Genomic DNA, 25,335 nt, shown 5'->3' on the forward strand with positions numbered 1-25,335 from the left:
AGGGTTCTGGAAGCTCCTGGAATGTTCTGGAAGGTGCTGGTAGGTTCCAGTGGATGCTGGTGATGTCACAGGTGGCCACCATTTTGTGCTCCAGGCCCTCAGACAGAAGTTTCAGGGGTAGATAAAATGGCTCCCTGAATCTGTAGCAACACGAAAAAGTCTGGTGGTTCCCAAAAAGGAAAAATTCAAACAGGGTTTGAGGCAAAAGTGGGACAAAATAAATAATGATGAGGAGGGACCACCCAAAGGGCTGACAGGTCTAACACTCGTCTACCGGTTTCGCGAAAGGGCACTCTGGGCCGGATCCAAATGAGCGCTCCTCTTGCGAAAGCGGAGTAGGTCGTGCCGCAGAAGGTGCCTCGCCGCTTCTTCTGCAGTTTGCGCAGTTCCTCCCCAGTGAGGTGGGTCTCCTGAAGGGATATGATCTGTGCTCGCTGCCGCTTGATGTACGCATATATCGCATACCGCTTCCGAGCTTTGTGCTTCTCCCGCACGTTGAGGGTTAAGAACTGTAAGTCCGTGTGTGCCATAGTAGGGTCGACATTGGGTCGCAGTTGCGTTCTATTCCCAAGAGAGGGGATCCTCCTTTTGCTAGCCAGTGAGTGGTGTGTGCGTAACTATGTAGAAATGTATGTGTATGCCCCTGCCCCCTATCTGGGGAGTAACCAAAGATCCTGGCGAATGGGGTGGGGAAACTGAGAACTGGGGTCGGGAAAAAGTCCCAATACTGGGGACCGATCGCTGGGGGCGATACGTCCAAACTGACGCTCTGGAAGAAGGAGAGTGTCGACAAACAATGAACAATCATGGGGGTGGTGGTTCGTGTATGCGAGGGTGATCCATGGACGGGTTCTGGAAGGATCACTGTGCGTCATGTGCTCCCGGACTGCTACTGGGCTGTGGTGCACCAGTGGTATGATAGACCTACCAGTGTATGTGGGAGGGGTTTCTCCCTCGATCAGCTATGAGCAGGGCTGCCCCGTGTCCATTCACCCCTAGAGTCCCATTACCGCATCTCCCTTGCAGCCTAGGCGTCAGGAACCTGCGTGAATCCTACCCCATAAGATCTGCTAGCTGGGGGTGACTTGCGGCAGGGTGACGGAGTCTCCCTTGGACGACGCTCCATCGCTATCCTCCTCGCCCGCGGAGAACAGGCGCGGGGGTCTGTCCATGTCCTCTGAGGGCGGGGAAGCTTGCAGCGTCGATACGGCCCGCAGATTGTCCCGGCGCTCCTGCATAATCTGCTCCAGATCGGGGGAGTCAAACGCCGGGCTCCCTGCCAGTGTCCCTGCCTTTGTGTCCCTTATTGGGGTTGCATTTTCTGGGCCTCGGCGCCCTGTTCCTCTGTCTTCACTCCATTCCTGATCCGGGCTGCTGTGGGCAGTGTATGTCCGCCCAGTCGCTCGCCTCCTCCGCACACGTAAAAAATAATGTTGAGTCTTTGTAGACAATTCTGAGTCTTGCGGGAAATAAAAGAGTACTGGATATTGTTCGCTCGCAGCTGCCATTTAACCTCCAGAAACAACGATCTCTGCTGCCGTAATCCGGGAAGACCATCACGTGTTTGTCCTCGGCTCGGAGGGGGCCGGTGCGTCTAGCGGCCCTAAGCACAGCATCTCGGTCCCTAAAATGCAGAAACTTCGCGAGCATCGGTTGCTCTCCGGGTTGGGGTCTGCGCATCAGGACTCTGTGAGCGCGTTCATCGGAGAAAAAGGCCGACCTATCCGCGGCTGGGGTAAAGGAGTTCAGCCATGTCTCCATGTGACCCATGGAGACATGTCTTGTCCTTCAATCCCCTCCAGCAGTCCGAGCACCCGTATGTTACAGCGCCGGGACCCTATCCGCCAGTTTCTAGTGGTCATCTTTGATGAGGGAGATGTCGGTCGTCAAAGTGCCAAGCCTCTCCTACATTGACACTCGGGGAAAGTTCAATGGCTGCTAACACTCGGTCAAGCTTGTCTGATATGGACATGTCGGAGGGGGTCACTGCCATTGCGGTCCCCCGTCTTGGACTGAGGCATATTTTTGGGCGCAGTCTCCGGTACCGCGGTGGTCTGTGTGGTTCTCTGTTTCCCCATCGCAGCACCCGGACCGTCCAGTCGTGCTCGGGCCTGCGTGATGCGAGGTCGGGGATCCCCGTGTGTCACCTGGGGCTGTTGTTCCTTCTGGGGTAAGTGTTGGGCGCTGCGCGCTCCCCCGCGAGCGCTTCCGCCAGCCTGGTTGATGGCGACCCGACTCCAGTGCTGCTGCGGCGGGCACCGCGTAAATCACACTGTGGGGGACCACTGGTGCTGGTACCCACCTCCTTCACCCTGCACCATCCTTGGCAATGAACCCGTTCACCAGCCTGGAGCAGACGCGGCCCTCAGTCCAGGTGTCGAGCGGGCAGTCTCTGCACCATCTTAGAGCCAGGCAGCGGGTACTGATGGGCTGTGGTGGTGGTGAAGGTGAAGGGGTGTCCCACACCCCCCGGTATTGGTAGGTCCTGTGGGGGTGTTCAGTCCTCGCCACTCACCGCCTGTAGGGTGCTCCCGATCTGTCCAGCGTTGGTCTGTGCCCTGCTCTCACACTGTGGACGCTCACCGGTCATCCCCGCTCCTCACCGCTGGGCGCCATGTTAGAGGCAGGCGGCCTTGGGTGAAATGGCGGCCTGGGGTCTCACTGCGCAGGGGGGGGGAGAAGAGGCAGCCTGCACTTGTGTGCCTCCCATTAGTGAGTACACCTCCGCTTGGCGCTATTGATTCACGATTACGTGTCCCAAGGTGTCTGAGCGCGGTCGCGCATCGCCGTGGTCACTGCCGAGATTCCGCAGGGCCACCCGCCGTCCAGAGTGGCTGCCCGCAGCGGTGGGCGGGCCGATGGTTGCTGCCGGGTGCGCGGGTCACCGGTTCTTGTTGTGGCCTGGCTCCACCGATCTGGCACGCTGTTATCCGGGCTGGAGCCTCCTAGAATGCCAGGATACGTGGATGCCGGGCGAGATTCCGGGCGGCCGCCATCTTGTTTTCCAGTAACAGGCTCTCGGAAGGCTGCAGTCTGCAACTTGGCTTGAAATCGGCTGTGCAGCAGTCGGGGGAACGGTGCTAGATGCCCCGTGAGCTCCAGTTACTGCTCATCCGTTTTGCGGCTGGGATCGACGCTGTGAGGCAGACACAGACCCTGTCTGTCACGGAGGCTCAGCAAAATATGTCCACCATCGCAGCCGGCATGGCCACGCCCCAATTAACATACCAGATAAATAAAAACCTGTGAAATAAAAGTCCTTACCTGCAATTGTAGGACTCTTGATGTAATGACTCCCAATGTAAAGACTGTGAGGTAATAGTTACACACCCAATAAATAGAATGAACCCATCTGGGGCACTCGCAATCAGCCCCTTAGTCTCTATGGCTCTTTAACAGATGTATGTGAAAACTGTGATCTAAAATGCAGTATTTGACCCAGTGTTTATTATTTTCTGTTCAGAAGAAGCCCAGTGAAACCCCATTGAATAAGCCGGGATTGCTTGCTTCACTCAGCGCTGTTTGCTGCTGGTATTTACACCCCACCACTATTAACGGTGACCAGTCATCATCACTTGATTTGCCTTTTGGGTCTTGAAGTGTGTAAGATAATACAATGTCAAACAGGGGATGGATATCACTGTGCTTCTCCTGTCAACCAACAGATGGCCCTAGCACAGACAGGCTGACTTTAAGGGTGCATGAACTTTAAACTACACCAGCAATGTTGAACTGATTTCACAAGTTTTAAAGTAACAAATGGAGCAAACTTTTTCTGGTTTTGCCCTCTTCACCCAAGACAAGTTGAATTCACCCACACTCTACTTTCTTTGGCAGCAGGAAACCTGTGTGTATGAATTACATTGATCGTTGCCCTAAAGTCCTATTGGCTTTGTCAATGTTAGAAATAAAAGTAACTCTTAAAGAATGCATGGAGATGTCAATTGTATATGACAGTGTGAAACTGAGCATACTTTTCAGAGTGTAAAATAGTCCATCCTGCATGCCCAAGCACTTCCTGGAAGGTGGAATTATACTTTAAATATCCAATAGCATGAGTTGAGTTAGTAATACTTTGACTGTAGCCAGAAACCACTCTATGTTTATTCTTGCCAGACACCTGCAAACACTACATCATCATTTGTAAGGTCTAACTTGATGTAAAATGAGAACTACAATGTCTATAAAAGTTTTTTTTTCAAACCCTATAAGCCCAGGGATAATGTCAGTCAGCATACTCCAGTGGCCAAAGGATATTACATGACCTGTCAGAGCAGCAGATCAGCGGACCAAGCCATGTTGCATCTGCAGATCTCCAGCTGCAGCCACAGCAGTGAGAATTGGATAGTGGCCAGCCTGGTCCTGGCTGCTTCAGGCCCCTAGAGTGAAGCTGGGGCCTGCAGAAAAGCTGGCGATCTGGCGCAAAGACCCACCTGAAATGAAATGAAATTTATATTTATACAGCGCGCTAATACCCTGAGGTGTCTAAGCGCGGGGGCTCATCCTTATGTGTGAGCCTGCACGGGGAGTACGAGGAGACGAGACAGCTAGTTGTTAAATAGCAGAGTTTTTAAGGTTTTACGGAAGGCCAGGAGGTTGCTTTGTCGTCAGTCCAATTGGGAGTGAATTGCATAATCTGGATGTGCCTGCAACGAAGCTTTCCCCATCCTCCCCTCCAAGATGCCATTTTTGCCCTGGGGACTACATGATTTGTAGATGTTGCAGAGCGAAGCTCCCTCTCTGGCAGATACCACTTGAACTTGTTTGCCAGAAAGTCAGGGCCGATTCCATGAAGTGCCTTAAAGGCGATGCAGAGGACCTTGAATTCGGTCCTTCTTTTAACCAGTAGCCAATGTAAGGTTGGTAAGGCATGTGTACTGATTGATGTTTCGGGATGCCAAGCAGCAAGCGGGCCGCTGCATTCTGCATGATCTGGATTTTATTCCGAAAGCGTGCACGTATGTTGAGAAACAGCCCACTACAATAATCCAGTCTGGACAATATGAGCAATGTTACCACCGCTTTCTGGAGCTCTATTGGAATGAAAGGAAGGATCTTTCTGATGGTTTTGATCATGAAAAAACAAGAAGAGGTGATTGCACTGATTTTCCCCTCGAAGGATAGCTTGGAATCAAAATAAATTCCTTGGAGACGGGAGTGGGGATTTCACCCATTTCCTGAGGCCACCAGCTTGGTTGCCAGAAAGAGGTGTCATGCCAAAAAAAAAGAGCACCTCCATTTTCCTTGCGTTTAGCTTGAGGCAGTTTTGGGACATCCAGTGTCTTGGAATCTTAGTGCAGTTTCCGAGGGATCTCCAGAAAAGGACGCCACGATCTGCGTGTCGTTGACTTGCGACACTGTTTTGAATCCAAAAGACCTTATGAGCGAACTAAGGGGGGTAACATACAGGTTGAAAAGTGTTGGGCTCAGTGAACAGCCCTGTGGCACCCCACAGGGTACAGTAAACCAGGATGAGCTATGCCCGTCAAGCTCCACCTGTTGCTCTCTATGTGAGAAAAAGGACTTCAGAAGGGCCAGTGCCTTGCCCCTGATCCCCACCGAAGCGAGGCGGCTAACAAGCTGATTGTGGTCAACCGTGTAAAGTTTTTTCAAATTTTGAATCTGCCACTTGAAAGATTTATGTTATAAAATGCATTCCTGGGGGGATTCCCCAAGCTGGTGAATAGTGCAAGGTACTTGGTGGGTTTTCCCACTTTCCCCTTTTTCTCAACTTTTTATCCCGCAGTGACAGCGGGACTAGTACCTTAGCACCCTAAAGATCAATATTTTTTAAACTTATGTTACAAACAAACTAAATAGATGTTAACATAAGGTGTGCTCCTTCCATTCGCTTCAACCGTGTCGAAGGCCACTGAGAGGTTCAAAAGGATCAGAGCTGACTTCCCCCCTTTATCCAGGACCTCTCTGATTTATTTCAACACATTGATTAGGGCCAGCTCGGCGCCATGTTGACTACTGAAGCCCTATTGCGCGTAGTCTAGGTCCTCGACTGGCAGCCCAAAACAGAGTGGCATGACTGCCGGAGGTAGGACATGACGGAGGGTCCTATAGGGTCGGGTCGCCCTGAGGAGGTCACAGGAGAGTCGACACACCTTCCCCGAACTTCACTGCAGACCTGATTGAGAGGAGGTTGCGCCCCTAAGGCAGGTGGACATTTCCCATCCCCTCTGCACGGCAGAGCAGAAAAATGGACCAGACCATGTTGGAAGACTATCGGATTGGCCCCCTGAAGGCAGGACTATAACAAACGGGTGAGGCAGAGATCTGCCATGGACATCTGCTGGAGTGGAAGACCGGACGCCCCGGACTGGCCTTCCAACAACAAGAGCCTGGTGGAATATGGGCTGCCATACACTGGCTGGCATCCCCCTCCCCTCCCATGAAACTGACTGGAGAAGCCACATTGGCCCCATAGGCAAACACCCGTGGGTGGCCCCACTTCGGGCAGTTGGGGTTCTGGCTTGACCACAAGAGCAGTGGGAGAGGGCAACAGGGGGAGTAGTGGAGAGAGTAAAGAAGGAATACTGAGGGCCTACACCTCTACTGGCCCCTTTGGGGATGTGGTCTGTAAAAGGGGCCAGATGCTGGTTCATTTGGGCGTTGTGCCTTTCCCTCCCACCCATAAGTCTGCAGAAAACAAATCGGTGGGGCAACAATCTCGGTCCCATCTCCCCCTAACTCCTGCGACATACCATCTTTGTCATCTCAGCGGACTATTCTGTTGGTTGGCCCGGTTGTGGTCTTGGGCCTGCAGGGGTGCGGGTTCCCCGCTTGTTGGACATTGACTCTGGGTGATCTGACTGAGATCGTGACACGGGGTGCCGCTGGAGCCATTCGAGGTCCCTGAATGATCACTTATGGCACACCTGGAGCAGCCACCATAGTTAAACATAAAGCAGCATAACACTCGCAGGTGAAGATGGAAAAATATTCTAAAATTACAAGGAAAAATGCAGTGGGTCTGCTTTACACAAAAACAGCACCAAACCCAGGGTCTCAGGAGAAATGATCCTACAGGCAACCCACTATAGCCCATATTAATTGTTTGGATGGAGACATCCTGAAAGAGCTACGCATCAAAGAAACAATAATATAGGAAAATAAGCGAAAACTCAATATTTAGAAACCACACCCATTTTGTGCAGCAGCAGTGACCTTTTCCTGGTAGAAAAGCAAAAATAAGGGCCCTACACATTAGCAATTCATTGATGTTCATGATCGAGGTCAGACTTAAGTTGCAGGGAAAGATCTTCTTCTTTGAGTCACCCGGAGAGGTTAGGGACTGGAAGTCATGAGAAAACATTTGCAAAATGTAAGCCATCCAAATCCCCACCCTTGAAGAAATAGGAGCCCATCCAGGCAGAGCAACATAGGGGAGGCGGGCAGCCCAGGTGTCCCTCTCTTGAGGAGGACTTTCAGAGCCCACCAGTCCCCTGGCTGTGATGTGGACCCGCAGGACCCACAGCCAGCGCCAGCAGAGACCTGATCCCTTCAAGCCTGTGGGTGGTCATAACTGCAACCATTCCGGCCGGCAGTCTACAGATGTGGCTTAAGGTGCTAGTGCCCATAGGGCATGATGGGCCCTAATCAGCAAAGAACTGTTCTGAGAAATTACTTTGGATAACGGATTTGGCGACCGGTTGCCAAACTAGCTGTCCTGGTTGGAGACATCTCAGTGACGTCTCTAGTTGGGATTTTAGTTTAAGTGGGTAGTTAGCAACTTGTTGGTTGACACATGCTTCATGGGTGGAAGTAATGGGAAACGGGAGCTTGGGGTATGTATGTATGTTCCACATTTGTTTTAAGTTGCTGAGACAGCTTTCCAAAGCGGCCCTACGCCATAGGTCACCCAGCAGCAGAAGACACCCTGGTGTGCACCACCCTGCCTGAGGCTTGACCCTCTGCAGAAAGGGTGGGGCCAGCCCCAGTGAAGATGAATATTCAGAAATCCAATTTATCAGGGACACCTGCAAAAGCAGCACAATCTATAGATGCCAAGATACCGTCTTTGAAAATGGACCCTCGAGCAAGAGAGACCTATGACAGAGTAGTGTCTTACACTCTGGGAATGATAATGGTTTAAATAACAAAATTAAGTGAGAAGCAGCGATGCAATATGTTAAGCGATGCACTCCGGATGTCCTCCTCCCTCACGAGACACATCTCATGGGCAGCAGATGAGGATTCCTTAGACAGTACGGGTACTCAAGGGCTTGCCATATAGGGTTCTATAGCAGATATAGCAGATATTGGGGATAGAAGGGCAGTAGCGACCCCGCCTCCCTGGGCTGGTGGAGGACACTATGGCACGAGTCTCTCGGATTTTCTCCATTAGATCCAAAGATGGCTCTGCTGAGCACAACGGAGAAGTAGGGAGATCCAGTGCAGGCCCATGCTCCGATGACTGTGGGGCTTCTAGTAGTCAAATGAGACATAGCAAGTAAGTGGAGGGAGAAAGAGGCCCGTATTAATACTGAAAGTCTCAGAGGCATGGGAAAATGCTCCACAGTGGAGGAGATTATTTACAGAAGATGGGAATGCACCAAACAATATGTACAGAACTGGGGGCCATGGAGTAACCACTATGAACACTTTGGAGGACAATAAGGCAAACAGATAATCTTTCCACCGGATAGAACCTAGAAAATATCTTCTGCCCATTACGAGGCTAGTCTGCAATGACTTAAATTATAATGTACTGCTGTACTGGAATTGTAACTTCTGCAATGCACATTGACTGTTGTGTTGTTTATTTTAAAAATGCAATTAAAAGGTTCCTTAAAAAAGAACCATAATCTTATATATGGGATACCAAGGATACACTGAGCAAACAATGATATTAAATGATAATATTTATTTGACACCATTTATATCACCAGCCTAGATACCTCCTTTGTCCTTGCAGCAGTGGTGTGCGAACGAGTGTGTAGGCCTGTATACTATTCCATTAACGTCTTCATCTCATAATTTCAGCTGAAACAGTCAGTCAGTTGCCGTATTTGGATGCTCATTGAATGCATTTTGTTTGCTTCTTACGCTCAGAAGTGCATGTGTTTTCTACTTGCAAGATGAAGAGGCTGGAATAACACATATATGAGACACACGCACTCATGAGTGTAAGAAGCAAACAAAATGTATTCAATGAGCATCAATTGATTATAAACCTCGGGGAATATATATTTGTGTGTGTGTGAATCAAGAATATTACCAACATACACAAATGAGAGTCTGCCTTACCACTTCTCCAAACAACATGAACACCGCAGAATCTAATCTTTTTTGCCACTGATCATGTCCCAAAACTCTCTAGCTGATGTGACCATGAACTCTTACTCTGGAAAATGGATACGTCAGCTGGATTTAATTCACCACACTCCTCAAAAGACTCATGCAGCCCCCCTCCCCAGGCTGATTTCAGCTCCAAGGACCCCAACTCCCAGGGCCCGGACATATTCCAAAGGGGGAGAGGAGAAGCAGCCCTCCTCCCAGGACTAATTTCGGCTCCAGGGACCAGCCACTAACCGGCGGGTGCCCTGGTGCCCACTCAGGGAACCCACCACACTATGGTTGGTGGTCGCAGGGCCCCAGTCAGCTGTCGCCTTCAACAAGAGCCGACAATGCTCCCACCCTCATGGAGAAATCTGGAGTGTGTGCATAACTGATTTGGTCATCCTTTAGCTGACCAAACAGTCAGCGCCCACAGCAGTGGTCAAGCCACTCCTCTCCTGCCTGGAACAGGACTGCCCACCCGCCTGCCCCCAACCAAACCCTTCTGCTTCTGAAGTCAGCTCTGTCAAGGGACCAACAATGATGCCATTCCCCTTGACAAATCTCCTGTAGTATCTGGTGAGGCCTAGGAAGGCTCTCACCTAGTTCTGGGTCTTGAGGTGTTCCCAAGCCATAATGGTTTGGATTTTGGCCTGGAGGGGTTGCAACTGGTCAGCTCCCACTTGGTGCACCAAGTAGAACACTGAATCCCACCCTATCTGGCACTTACTGGCTTGCTACTCAGGCCCGCCCTTTGCACAGCCTGAGGTGGCACAGGTGGAACTGAAGACCGCAAGGTTATATTAACAGGTGGCACTGAAGTTCTCCAATCCAGCCATGGACCTGGTTGACCAACCTCTAGAAGGTGACAAGGGCGTTCTTCATCCCAAATGGCATTACCTGGAACTGGAAGTGTCCTTCTGGGCTAGAGAACGTCGCATCCTCGATCAAGGTAATATGCCACTACCCAGACACTAGATCAAATGTGCTGAGGAACTTGGTGGCTCCCAATCGATCTATAAGCTCATCAGCTTGGGGGATGGGGTGTGTGTCGGTCTTGGTGGCAGCATTGAGCGCCCAGTAATCCAAGGACCATTTAAGGGCCCAAACACCCCTCGCTCCAGATTTTGGAGACTTAATCCTTCATGGTGGCTCTCACCTCATCAGATAGTGAGTCTTGGGGAAAGGGAGAATAGAGGCAAACTGCCCAAACTGGCAGCAGTCCCTTTATTCTTCTAGGGTCACGGTAGGGTAGAGGCCAACAACCTCCACTAACCGATCTGGCTCCTTGGAAGAAAGGAGGTCGGGGAGAGGTTTAATCTCCTCCTCTACTTCATCATCCATGATCAGGAGTAAATATCCCCATCAATACCTTGGCCACTGTGGGCGCTGTAACTGTCCTCCGAGTGATAGAGGGCACCCTGATGGCATGGTCCACCAAGACCAGGATGAACCTGTTGCCCATTGATGTCTTGGGGTCCAGAAGACCAACAAAGTCAATGCCCACCCATTTGAACAACAGGAAATGGCTGCAGGGGTGCCTTGTGCTTCCTCCCTCACTTGCCACTGATCTGGCAGGTAGGGAATGACCTGCAGAACGCATTAGAGGCCATCCTCATGGGGGGACAAAAAAAGTGGGTGACAAGCCTGTCAAAGGTCTTGTCCTGCGCTAGATGACCTGCAAGGGGAACATCATGAGCCAACTCCAGTAGGAAAGCCCTGGAGCACTGGGGGACCACCAATATACGGGTTGCATTAGGGTCAGGAACCTTAGGACCACTATACGGGGGACTGTTCTCCCAATGGGTCAGGTGATCACCAGAAATGTTGCAAGCTGCCTGGCCCTCAGCCTGTCACCATAAGCCCTCCAGAGTAGGGCACTCCATCTGTGCCTTGCATAACTCCTTCCTGGTGGGACCCCCTCCCTTCTGCCAGTTGGTGAGTTCAGGTAGGTTCTCCATTTTGGAAATGTCCTCCTCTTCAGGTTCTGCTACTTCAAACCACTTGTCAGAGTCATCCACCTCCACAAAGTGAGGCACCAGGTCTTTAGTAATGTGGACACTCTGGTCTCCAGATGGCACTGCAGGCACGCTGCCACCACCACTGGTGGACCCTGCCCATCTGGCCTTGATGCTTAGCTCCTTCAAGACTTAATTCATGAGCCAGTAACATTTTTCAGTCTCCATGGGCAGTTTTTTTTCCATCCATGGCCAGTTTCTCTGGGGACTGGCCTCAAGAAAACAGAGCGCTGTGCTCTGGCAGGGAGTTTCAACTCAGTGGTCAAGTCATCCCTCTAAGCAGAACGCTGTGTCCTAGGACTGGTATCTAAGCCCTGTTTTGATTCCTCATCATCCTCTCCATCCGGGTCCTCTGTCGTGTCTGGAAAACGGTGGGCCTCCACCCATGCCCTCAGAGCCTTTTTGATCTCTGCCTTTCTACTGCTCATTAGGGCGGGCAGCCCCCTCCCCTTGCAAACTTCCTTGAGCTCGGACATAGTGTAGCTCTCCCAGTTTAGGCGTTCAAATTCCATTCTTGTTGTTGAATACGCATGAACAAACAGTCAGGTAGAGTAAAGGTTAATTTCCAACAGAGCCAATCAAAGAGAATTTAAAACTCAAAATGGTCTCAAATTATTTATTTGGGATTTTCAGTGTAACACAAACTTACTGTATGGCACTGCACAGACAAGTCCTAATATTCACAGCTGATCACCAGAGAAATTGGGTTACTTGTTGAGGGGGGTGAAACTCTACTCAAGCAGCACCCACAATCCTAGTCAGGGAGAGGCACATGCAAATTACAGTGTGCTCAACCCTTTGGTAGCTGGGCACAGACCAGTCAGGCTTAACTTAGAGGCAGTGTTTAACGTATTTGTCGCACTGTAACTAGCAATAAAGTAAAAACGCAAAAAAAAGAAACCCACATCAATTTACAAAAACAGAGCAAAATGCAATAAATAATTGGACACCAAAATGATAAAAATACAAATCAGTACAACCAGAGCTACGCAATTTTAAATCTTTAAATGAAAATAGCACCAAAGCGCCACTCGCGGCTGTTTGGTTGTGCAAGATCAGGAGAAAGTCCCAAGTTCAGTCCAGCCGCAATGGATTGCAGGGACCAGCTTAGTCCCACTGAAAAGTTACTAGTCTAGCACAAAGAGTCCTGTTTGTTGTGGAGGGGGCAAGGAAGCGTCGCGGATGGTCGTTGCTGTAGCACGAAGATCCATCTGTCATCTCAAACGGTCAGGCTGGAGCTTCACAGTGGCACTCCATGTGAGCAGTCAATGCTGTAGCCTGAAGGGTCAGGCTGACGGAACCTCGCATTAGCGGCTGTGCAAGTAACAAGGTTTTGGTGCCAACGAGCCAGTTCACGGTCGCAAAGAGCCCAAAAACTTCAATTAAGCCGCTCTAAGGCCACACAAAGGGTTCAGGACCTGACAAGCACCATTCGGGGGTCAGGAGTTTGCTCCAGCTGCATCTGGGTGCTGGTTTAGGTGGTTGGAAGCCATACGTCCATGTGGCTCTGAACAGGAGGCCAGCAGACTAGGCTTTGGAGTCAGTCCGGAGTTCAGGTCCAATCCCTCCGACTCAGACAGGAAAGCAGCAATCCAGTTGTGCAGCAGGGCAGCAGTCCAGCACAGTGGTAGTCCTTTCAGCAGCATCACAGTCCTTCTTACTGGCAGAGTCTCCACAGGTCCAGAAGTATACTGAGACTGAGTATACTGAGTTTGTGTCTGAGGTCTAATATTTAAACCAAGTGCCTCACTGAAGTGGAAAAAGCTTCTAGAAGTTTCACTTTGAAATGTACAGGTTTCTTGCTTCTCCAGCCCTGACTCCTGATAAACTACAGAGAGTATGCAGCCCTTTGTGTGGAGGAAGTGAAACATCCTATTCAAGTATACATAGGGATGTGCCAACCTCTGCTCTCCCATCCTGCCAGAAAAGGCCCATTCAGCCCTACCTAGGCTCTTTATTGTGTGTGGCTGTCTAGGAGGAATATACAAAGTAAAACTGTCAGATACACCCAGGCATGTGACCCAGGGGAAGGCTTCAGCAAACAAATGGCTAAGGCAGGAAAATGCCAAATGCCAAAAGTAAGGTATAGAAAAACATGAGGAATGGACTGCTTGAATTATTCTCAGCAACAGATATTTTCTCGGGCTACATCCCAATCAATTGTTACTTTTGCTCAACAGGTCACTTCAGTTTGGACTCAGTTATGTGCAAATCGATCTCGACCCTGCTCCAGTCGGACCAGTCCAGCCCAAACTGCCAAGCCAGGTCCTCCGTGAACTAGAACACGGGCAACCAGGGACCAGTTTCGCCCTTGTTATGGGCTCATCAGATGGGTACAGCTTGGTTCCAGTGAGACAGTGTGCACTGGACCTACGTCTGGGTATACCCATTCCATTTACGGCAACACACTAAAGTGTACCAAAAAATTATAGATGGAATGCTTGAATTAATCTCAGCCACTGGTCATCACATGGGCCACATCCTAATCCATTGTTATTTTTCACCCCATGCCACCTCTGGAAACTGTATTAAAATTGGCATGCGGGACCTTAGCTGCATACAGTAAGTGAGCATCAAATTTTGTGCACATCCGCGAAAAGTATGCAGGAACAACTGCCACTGTTCACATGTATACATCACATCCGGGATATCAAGAACCTGCTCCCTCTCCATTTTAGCAGCTTGAGTTGGGGTTAGCTGCTAGAGGGTAGTTCTGTGTAACATGACATGTTTACACTGGTGTTTATAGTTCCTTTATCTTGGAGACTCATAAAAAGCAGTTCCAGCAGTGGAAGGAAGTGAGAAAGGGTTGGTGGATGGGAGGAATGCAGAGAAGGATGGGGAGAAGGATCTGTGTAGAGAAAGGATGTGCTAATGGATAGCTGGAGCAGAGATGAATGGATAGAAAAGTGGACGGAAGAGGGATGAATGGATAGAATGATGTATAGAAAAAGGATAGACAGAGAATGATACATAGAAGCGTAGATGGATGGAGGAAAGGATAAATTAAGTGATGAATGGAAATAAGGAAGGAAGAAGACGGAAGAAGTTTGAAGGAAGCATGGATGGATAGGAAAAGGAAGGACGGATGATGCATGATAAGAAGGATGGGTGGATGGATAAACAAAGGAAGGCAAATATAAGGATGGAGAGAAGAACAGTGATAAAAAAGCAATAAACACACAAAGAGGGATGTATGGATGGACGTAAAAAGACAGAAAGAAGGATGGATGGAAACAAATACAGAAAGGATGGAAAGTAAGATGGAACACATCATAAAGAAAGATGGAGAGAAGGACAAAGTACTCAGAGAAGAAAGCAAAAACATTTCAGAAATTCAAGAATTCACTCAGAAGGAGGAATGTCCAAATGACTCCCAGGGTTGTTTGTCTCACGTGCTCGCACAGAGCCATTTTGGATACAGTTCAAAGTCTGGACTTTTTTTTTATTTTTCTGGCTGCTCTTCTGTATCATATTGAACTCAAACATTTCAAATTCTGCAATACTCTGTTAGGCAAATACCAGCACATGGGTGAACCAGTGTATTGATTATTGCCACACGATCCTCAGAAAATGAAGAGACAGGAGGACAAAAAGCAGTGGCCACTATCCTTTTTAATTCAGACACAATCCCCATAAATGTGTTAGCACATTTCGAGTGAATGGGTGTGTGTATCTATCAATATATTAATTCCCATGGAGTCTACTTCATACTCAAGCAAGGCGGAGTGTGTGACCGGAGAAATATTTGCATTATAGTCGTTACTCACAGAAACAAAATGCACTCTTGGAGACAAACATCAGATGCAGTTGTCTTTTATTTTTCATTTTTAAAATTGCAGAGAAAACGAACACGTCAAAGTCTTGTTCACAGTCAGCATAATAGAAATCATAGAAAGACTTTAAAACCATGCGTTCACTGAGTGAAAAAGGACAATGCACAGAAATTGAAAAAATATATATCACCAAGGTGCCCAAACAGTGTAGCTTCATCACCATCATACAAGTCTTCACTTGTAAGCAATAAATAATTGTATGTTATTGCAAGTACATAAATAAAATTTCAACTTTATTTTTCTGGATTACACAATTCATCTTCCCTTATAGAAATTCATCTTATTGCCTGCTGCTTCAGAATTAAACACATTCTATGTAACCAATACTTTGGTGCTCAAGATCAGTAAAAATACTGCAACAGTGTCCTTGGAGTATAACAGCTTAGTAAAAGACAGAAGTAAACAAAAAAGTGTTCGCAAATTGAAACATTCCTATGGGATACAGATTATTTTGCATTCATATTGCATACCTAGCTGAAACAAATAAATTAAATTTACTGGCCCAAGAGGGCACTTTCTATTATAATTTGTATTTCATACTCAATCACATCTGTTGTATGTGCATCCCTTCCTGCAGTTTTCGACTATAAATGCAAAAACTGATTAAAAAAAGTCTATCAGAATTTTTTCCTTTTTTTCTTTTTTTTTTACAATACTCACTATAATATACTCATTCAATGCATAACATTTTATGATCACACCACAGGGGTGGACTGAATTTTATCGGCAAATGTATATTAAAGTCCTCTCCCACGTTTAGGCCTCCTGGTTTGCAAGTTTCAAAGTTAAATATATCTCTGGATTTAAGTTTGTGCAGGGAGGCCTCATTATTTTTATGGGGACATGATCAATACCAAAAATCAAGCCTTTTTATAACATATTTAACATTTTAAATAACAAAATATACATAAACATAACAAATAACAAAATATACATATAAACATAACATGTTTAACATTTTAAATAACAAAATGATGTCACCAAAACACAAATTAGAAATGAATCACAGCTCACAATTTGAGTCCCCAATTGTTTTTGCACCATGTTTTTTTTTCCCCAGAGTTTTATACAGCACGAACTTGACCTGAATCGGGTATCAAAGCACTTTAAATAGCACCAGTTGCATTACATGAGGACACATTAATTTTTGTTAGGCACTGGTTTGTGTGCATTGTTTAACTGTCTCACTGTACTTGGGCACAAAGATATATTGACGTAATAAAATCTTGGCTTATGTGCTCACTTTAATGATAAAAAACAGAGCATTGAAAGAGGAGGAACGGCAAGGACATTCTGAAGAAACCAGCTGATTTGAAAATTGATTATTAGAAGTACTTTAAAATTGCTGCTATTATGGCCCTAACACAAATACAACTCAATATACGAAGAATAAAAACTGGGACTACATTTACATGGTGTAGCATTCTGGATGACAAAACTGCTTCTCTTCATAGCTCAAAGTCTGAACAAATCAGGGAGCCTGTAATGTTATAAACAAATAAAACATGCATGATGTCCGACAATGAAGGTCAAAGTTGTCTCTTTGATATGCAAAGATTCAGCATAACGATATGGACAGAAAAACGAATAGCAAAAGAAGCACTCTCTGGTAGTTAAACAATAAGAAAACACATCTAAAATCTAGAAGTCAGACAACCCCATGCAGACTTTTTTTGTGGAGGGGGAGGGAGGAGTTCACCAAAAATCACTTTAAGAAAATGCTGGAGTAAACACATCACTGTAGTCCAAATATAAAATATAAAAAACAGAAGGCAGTTGAAAGATGGATGTTTGTACATTCAGTTTTGCTTTTCAAAAGACTGCCATTCGCTAGTAATACCTACATATAGCCGCTAATACACGAGCCTGCATTTAAATCAGAATGCCATTTCAAAATGTTATGCTATTATCATTTACCTCAAAAGTTCATTAGACAGTCTTAGTCAATGCAGCACCTGTATATTGGTTTACAACAGTCACTGAATCTAGCTCTACAAATATTGCAAAATGTTTTTTTTTGCTTTGGGTCATAATTCTGTTGTATAATTCTCAAGTCATTGTTCAGATATGACATTTCCAAATAAGTTAGAAAAACTGAAATAGTATTGAGGAGCTTAACAATGAACTTGCTAGATAATGTGCATGTGGCTTTTAAAGCCAAATTGAAGAATTAATCCCCCTGATCATCAAGTGTTTTAGCAAGATAATGTATAGTGTGGATTCTACAACATGTGCTCCAAAAGCAATGAATATGTTCCGGGTATACTGTCTGCAGAAAACAAAAAGTGATATTTTATGCAATTTATAATATTCAGTCGTCCAAGATAGATCAGTAAATAAAATAAAATGAAGTGGCACAAAAGTGATATTTACTTTTAGGTGAAGAGGCTGGAAGCAGTCCCCCCCCCCCCCCAAATAAATAAATGAATAAATAGAAATAACAATTAAAAAAATATTTAAAAAACTGTGGGGTTTGGGGCAATGAAGGATCAGGTGGGGGAAGTGAGGGAGGAGAAAGGCACACAGGCAAGAAAGCAATACGGAGCATGGGGAGGCAGACAGTTTGGCAGGTGCACAGAACACAAGACAGAGCTTGCATCACGATTCAGACATCAACAAAGAGCGTGCGGTGGCGGGGGAATGTTCGGCAGGGGAGGAGAAGAAGAGGTAGCGAGCTAAAAAAAATCCTGCATTCTTAAGCAAAAAGAAAAAACGTGTTTCCGAAAAAAGTGAGCAGTGGAAAGATAGAAGCCAGACAACCAGAGAGATGGCAAAGAGGCTGCCTTCCAGGGGAGGTACAAACAAGATGGAAAAGCTGGAACATAGAACGTCACTGAATATGAAGCAAGCAAATGAGAATGATAATAAAGCCAATGGTAAACAATGTCAATGGTTATGCTCTTTAGCATCTGCAATAACATTTGTTTCTATTTTTGTAGATGCTGAACCGCACCAGCAATAATCACTGACAAAGACAATATGTCTTCATTTGAGAAGCCAAAAGGTAAAACAATTGGCTTTATTTTGAAATAGCTTTTATTGCATATCAAAATAGGTTTCTATAAAAATAACCCCGAGAAATATTATAGAGCATGCATACACTTATTCAGATCATACTTTAAGGAAGCATTTGGTTTCAATGCAGCACGTTTTGCTTTTACAGTTAGAGGTTTGATTTGTAAGACCAATTCTGCTTTCACCCTGCTTCTCTGAAAAACAATTTTACTCATGCCTAAAAATTAAATCACTCCCTAAGAGCCGGAATGATACTACTAATAGCCAAGATAATGTGATATGAGAGAACTATGTCTCTTGTGCACATTTTAGAAAAGCCATGACAACAGCCACACACATAAATGTGAGATTGTCGAACTATGACACTGTACAGAAATGGTGGGTGTGTGTGTGTGTGTGTGTGTGTGTGTGTGTGTGTGTGTGTGTGTGTGTGTGTGTGTGTGTGTGTGTGTGTGTGTGTGTGTGTGTGTGTGTGTGTGTGTGTGTGTGTGTGTGTGTGTGTGTGTGTGTGTGTGTGTGTGTGTGTGTGTGTGTGTGTGTGTGTGTGTGTGTGTGTGTGTGTGTGTGTGTGTGTGTGTGTGTGTGTGTGTGTGTGTGTGTGTGTGTGTGTGTGTGTGTGTGTGTGTGTGTGTGTGTTTGTGTTACTATCCTTGTGGGGACTTGGGTGTGATAACACACTCACGCTGTGGGGACCTGAACCCAAGTCCCCACAAGGCAATGTCTTCTAAATGATAAAAAATGACTTCAGGAACATCTGTGTCAATTTTTACAACTTTTAAAAAAATTGCCTTGTGGGGACCTGTGTTTGGTAAAGTGTGTTTAAATTTCTGCTCAGCTCTGCCCCTGTAGACAGGAGGCGGTACTGCAGTCTTAAACACACTTTGCATTTAAACACACTTTGCTCACTAGAAACACATGCTAGCAGCAGAAAGCACATACACATCAAAGGAAAAGCTGCATACCCTCATGTTAAAAATATTTTTAATGCAAATTAACCTTTGTTCTATCTCTTAAAGAAAATCTTTATTTACATGAAGCCGTTGAATTTAGACCATTTGTTTCTGAAAATTATCTGTGGTTTTATAAACTCTGCTAAAATCAATTTGGGTCAGTTTCAAATCCCAGAATACTTCACTATTGCAGTTTTATTATTATCTGCAATCAAAGAATGATGGTGCACTATGCCACACTACAATATAAAGGGATTTGATTGTTTTTTGCAAATACCCTATAGGCATCAATGTCTATTGTTCCATTTTGATGCTTGTATTAGGAATTCAGGGGCAGATGTATCAACATTGTATTTTGCGAGTCCTTAATAGCGAATTATACCGATTTGCTATTAAGGACTCGCAAAATGCAATGTATGTAGGTTTTGCAATTAAAATTGCGATTCCTACGCATTCCTTAATTGCGACTCGCAAATTGTGAGTCGCAAATAAGGAATGGCTTCCCATTCATTTTTATGGGCCAAGAGGCCCATGGAAATTAATTGGAATTGCTTGCGCAATTTGTGTGCACCCAATAGGTACTCGCAAATTGCGCATGCAATTTCAAGAGTGCAAGGGTGCCAAAAGGACACCGTGTTGCACCCCTGAAATACGCATGTGTGCACATGTGGCGCACACACATGCCCTAAGGGCATGTATGTGCACAACAAGACACTTAGGAAAATGCAAAAAAGTGCATTCTTCTAGGAAATCTCGATTCCTTAAGGCCAGATTGCAAATTTTGGGTGCTTCCAAAATTGCATTTAAGGAATCGCAAATTGCAATTCCTAAAATGCATTCGCAAAATAGGTACTCGCAAAAATTGCGCCATATGTTGTGCCATATTTATAAGGTGACGCATCTAGGCAGGTGCGTCTCCTTGTAAAGCCCTGCGCCACATTATACCTGCATCAGGTATAATGTATGCATGGTGGACGTTCAAGCTTAAAAATAGGTCATAGAAGAATCGCAGGGAAATCTATGAAATTTCACTGCGACACTTCTAGGGCTCCACTGCATCAAAACGTTATACCTACCTAATGGCAGGGATAAGGGTGACGCAGTGCAATTGGAATGGGACTACCCTATGCATTGCTGGAGTTGCATCATGTTTGTGACACAACTCCGGCAATGCGTCACTTTTGCGTCTACAGATACGTCAGGAACACTTCCTTGCGACATGGAGCATCGTACAGTAAATACAGTGCATCCATGGTGTCGCAAGGAGGGCACAGTGAAAACTGTTGCATCACTGGTTTCACGCAGCGATGCAACTGTTTTCATAAATGAGGCCCCCAGTGTTTGTGTTGCTTTGCCTTCGGTTACATATTAATATGCACTATGGAATACATTCTTTTAGATGATGGCTAGATGAGTGAGTGACTATCATTGCATTATGCTAAGTGTTAGAAATGGGAACTCTGGTTGGCTAAGGCTTGCGCCAAAGCCAGGCAGAGACCACCACTCTAGTCAGGGCAAGGGAGTTACACACCAAAGATAACCCCTGCTCACACGCATGGTAGCTTGGCACGAGCAGTCAGGCTTATCCCGGAGGCAATGTGTAAAGCGTTTGCGCACGCACACAGCAACAGCATACCAGGCACACCACAAAAGGAACTCCACACAAGGTTATATCAAAAATAGCCTTTGTATTCTCATAACACATTAGAATAGTAATCACATAATATACATTGTGCCACCTGGCACTAGGTAATATCTACAAGGTATAATGTACACCTGAGAGGGCCAACTGGACCACTGTCAGAACCATCACAAAGTGAACTTAGTAAAAGTAGGACATCACATAAACGTAGAACACAGCCATAAATCACTGGCAGACACTATACTCCGCATCATCCTGTAACGTGAACCATATTATGAACAGTATCACATTTAGGAGTGAATTACATTCTACGCCAGCCTCACCAGCATAAATACTTTACACAATCATCTCATAAGTCTAAACACATTAGACCCTAACCTCCTAAGCATAACTCACATTAGGGGTAAAATTCACAGTAGGAAATAGCATAAACCATAGCATGCAGGTAACCTCATACATAAACCACAGTTAGAGGCATAAAATAGGGTGCATAAATCATAGTTAGGGCTTCCGGTTTAATGGTATATACATTTTGTTGACATTTCCGTCTGTATTTATCCATATTTAGTTTTTTGCGGAATTTATCTGTATGTATCCGTATTTTTGGGGGGTTTTGTGGAAAACTGAAACTGTAATAAGCATATTTCCACATTTATATAACTGGTAAATATGCGGTCATGATTGAATGCCTACTAGGTTTCAATGCTGTAACACACGCAGAAAATAAATCAATGCACTTATAAGAAAAAATGCAAATTTCAGGATCAACCTTTTGCTTATCTACTGCTGTTAAAGCCTCTTTACTAAAATTCCTTTCTTTTTTAGTCCCCTTACCTATCAATCCACACAGCTATTGGCCTGGCAGTCACGGCAGACAGTATTTAGAATTACTCAAACGCAAACCAATGTCCATTTTTATCCACATTTAAAAATAAATAGACAAGAAAATAAATGTTTTCTGTTTGTATTTATCTGTAAAAATCAGTAAAAACGGAAAACAGGGATCATAGTACATGAATCACATTTACTAGCACCACATAAATCACATTAGGGCCAGGTGCCCTACAAACCTCACAGTCCCCCTGGCCAACTGGCCTTCTCAAAGGGGCTCAAATGCCCTATGTCCCAAGTGTCAGGGCGCGCTGCCAATGCAACAATATCCAAAAGAGCGTAATTGCGCTGGGGCAGAGGAGTGCATCTCACTCCTATCTCATTCACAATAATGCCCCCAAAGAACTGTGGCCTTAACATAGCAGCTGGCACTAATTGCTGCACAGCTGTGAATATCAAATGAGGCCCGCGAGTTATAGTTATCTGAACTAACTAGAACGGTGGAATTTCATTGTTTTTTTACGAGTGAAATGTCCACCTAACTATAACATGTGTGAAACCTATGTTTTTTTTAATTGAATATATATATATATATATATATATATATATATATATATATATATATATATATATATATATATATATATATCCAAGTCCAAAAAGCACCCCATTTAGAAGAGCCAGCTTACAGGTAGACAATCTTCGTGTTTATTATGCAGGACGAACAGCGCAGTGCAATGCCAACAAAGTCCAAATTAAATAATATGCCTGATGCGTTTCATGCTCCTCGAGCATTTCTTCAGAGGCTTCATTTAACACTGCAGGGAGCACCGGCTTCACTTAAATCATTAACACCTGCCCCAGTGGGCGTTGGCTCACCCAGAGCCTGCTGGTATTAGTAGTGCCAAATAACGCTACAGTGAGCTGCTCCTGTGCAATGTCAGTATTAAAAAGATTAAACACCCCAGTGGGTCTGGAAACTGTCACAAAGCTTTTGCGCTGCATTTTTCCAAACCTGCATCACGATCTTCCTGCCCTAAACGCTGCTTGCCAAATAACTGCAGCTCGGTCCACTTCTCTGTGGCAGGGCTCTTCCCCGACCGGGATTCGGCCGTAAATAATCCAAGTCCAAAAAGCACCCCATTTAGAAGAGCCAGCTTACAGGTAGACAATCTTCGTGTTTATTATGCAGGAAAAACAGCGCAGTGCAAATAATAAACACGAAGATTGTCTACCTGTAAGCTGGCTCTTCTAAATGGGGTGCTTTTTGGACTTGGATATATATATATATATATATATATATATATATATATATATATATATATATAGGAACCTACATTCCTACGTTGCATTAAGGCCCAATGGTGCCCTTGCTACTGCTTTGGTACCCACACTTATTACTGTTGGGTCATGGCTCTTCAGCTGCGGTGTGAAGTTCTGCTATAAGACAGCCCACCTCCTGTTGGTGTCCACATCCTTCCTGAGTATTTTAAACATAGTTTGTCTTCTTAGACTTCATCAGTTGAACTACAACATTGTGAAGTAGCATAGGTTTTGCTCAACCACTTGCCTTATAAGTAGGGCTCCCGGTTTTATGTTTTTTTTTTTTTTAACATTTCTGTCTGTATTTATCCTTATTTATTTTTTGACCACTTTATTGGTATTTATCCATATTTATTTTATGTTTCGAGAATACATGGAGTAGTAAAATGTTTATTTCCACCTTTATTTAGCAGATAAACATTCACTCATACTTTGATGCCTGTTGGGCTTCAGCAAATTAAGCCCCCACATATAACATAACACTACACCGACAGGTAAATATTAGCATTATACACAAATATATGTTAACATATGCCTGTATCTAAGGGAATCACATGGTTTCCATCTGTTTAGCGAGGACAACATGGAGTGTCACAAGAACCACAATTTTCTGTACTTTTCCACTTTTAAAAATAAATACAGACAGATAATAGATGGTTTTGTGTCAGTAAAAATTGAAAACTGGAAGCCTTACTTATAAGTGAGATCGTTTTCAAGCTGGAAGTGTGGAAAGAATGTGTTATGCCATAGCTGAAGACTTGGAAATTAGAACTCAATCCTTGATGTTGAATCAACATCCTGTGATCCGAGACAACTCACTTAATCTCCTTGGGCCTCAAAAAATTAATGAGATCTAACTGGTGCTCATGTACATTGTTCCAATATGGAGCGACACAAGCACAGCAAAGATGGGAATGAGGCATTCGCAGAAGTACTTGAGAAGTGGCCTCTGTTGCTTCACCATGAGAACTTTTGTGTAGTTCAGTTCTACTAATGCTAGATCAGCTACTGGCCAGGATGAAATAGTCTACTGCTCGGGTCTCTAGGTCTGTTAAGAAGTAGCTGCAGCCTCTCACACATCGGTTCTACACCTACTAATAGGATGGACTGCCTGTTTTTTCGTATGTATAAATATATATATATCTTTTTTATTCTATATAATAGAGAAAGCAGTGAGTTCTGTTGGAAACATTCAATCTGCTAAGAGTATAAGGTGAAAATGAAGAACTAATTGTCTCCTGCCCCACAGTTTTTGTCTATACCACACGGGATGAAAGTAAATACTACAACTGTAATAGGGCAATGTTTACTTTGGAGTGTAAATAAAAAGTCTGACTGGACTTGCCCCTGCCGATTCCCATGCCCGCCTCCCAACTGTGCCTCCCTCCCCCCCCCCCCCCTATATAATGGCGGCCGAGCTGCTGGCACACCGAAGGTGCACCAAAGTCAAGCCCGTCTGCGCCCGTCCGCGACCTGACCACGACCAGCACCAGGAACCCTGGATCACGACCATCCACCGCTACGACTCAACCACTCTCCTCGCACTCAACCCCGGAAGGAGCAACAACTGCCAGATTTCCACACTGAGCACTACCCACGGACAGTTCTCCTTCCGCCACTGCCGCCGAACCTTCACCACCGTCTGCACCCCCACAGCCATGGCCACGGCCACGGCCATGGCCACCGCCCCCGTCCCAAACGCCAACATCTCCGAAGAACTGAAGTGCATCCTCCTCAACATGCGCTCCCTACACAGACATGCCGTAGAGATCTGGGACCTCCTTGACACCCTCTCAACAGATGTTGCCTTCTTCACAGAAACATGGAGCAACACCTCCTCCACCCCCGATATCGCCACCGTCATCCGTGACACATAAAAGATACAGAGGTAGGACCGCCTCATCCGCTCAGGAGGAGGACTCGCCATCATACACAATAGCTCCCTCCAACTCTCCACCTCCACTACAAATTACCTTTTCTCCACCACCGAACACCTCCATTTCCAGATCCAGACCAGCCCTAGAACCACGCTTCATGGCACCCTCGCCTACAGACCCCCAGGACCTCAAGGCACATTTTCCACTACCATCGCAGACCTCATCATGTCCCACACCATCGCCTCCATGGACTACATACTCATCGGAGACCTGAGCTTCCACCTCAACAACCCCAGTGACCCCAAATCCACCAACCTCCCGGACAACCTCGCCAACATAGGACTGAGACAGCTCATCACCACGCCCACCCACAAAAGGAAGGACATACCCTCAACCCCTTCTTTGCAGGAGGCAACAACATCCACTTCAGCCACATCACACAACCCCCATGGACGGACCACCACTGTGCATACTTCCATGTCGACATACGCAAGCCACCTAAACCTGCTACGTGCCCTCCGCGAAGGAACTGGAAATCACGGACTTCACCCTCAA

General features: G+C 45.8%; 1 protein-coding gene across 1 annotated transcript in view; it reads right to left on the reverse strand.

Annotated features, from left to right (window-relative positions):
• Nucleotides 1–16,510: 16,510 nt before the first annotated feature.
• RNPC3 (RNA binding region (RNP1, RRM) containing 3) overlaps nt 16,511–25,335 on the reverse strand; it is a 343,990-nt gene continuing 335,165 nt past the window's right edge. The window contains exon 16 of the mRNA XM_085602252.1: nt 16,511–16,622. The gene's annotated coding sequence lies outside the window, so the exon portion shown is untranslated. The remainder of the gene's footprint in view (nt 16,623–25,335) is intronic.

Source organism: Triturus cristatus, chromosome 4_2, assembly GCF_964204655.1.
Source record: "Triturus cristatus chromosome 4_2, aTriCri1.1, whole genome shotgun sequence".
In the NCBI taxonomy this organism is placed as follows: Eukaryota; Metazoa; Chordata; class Amphibia; order Caudata; family Salamandridae; genus Triturus; species Triturus cristatus.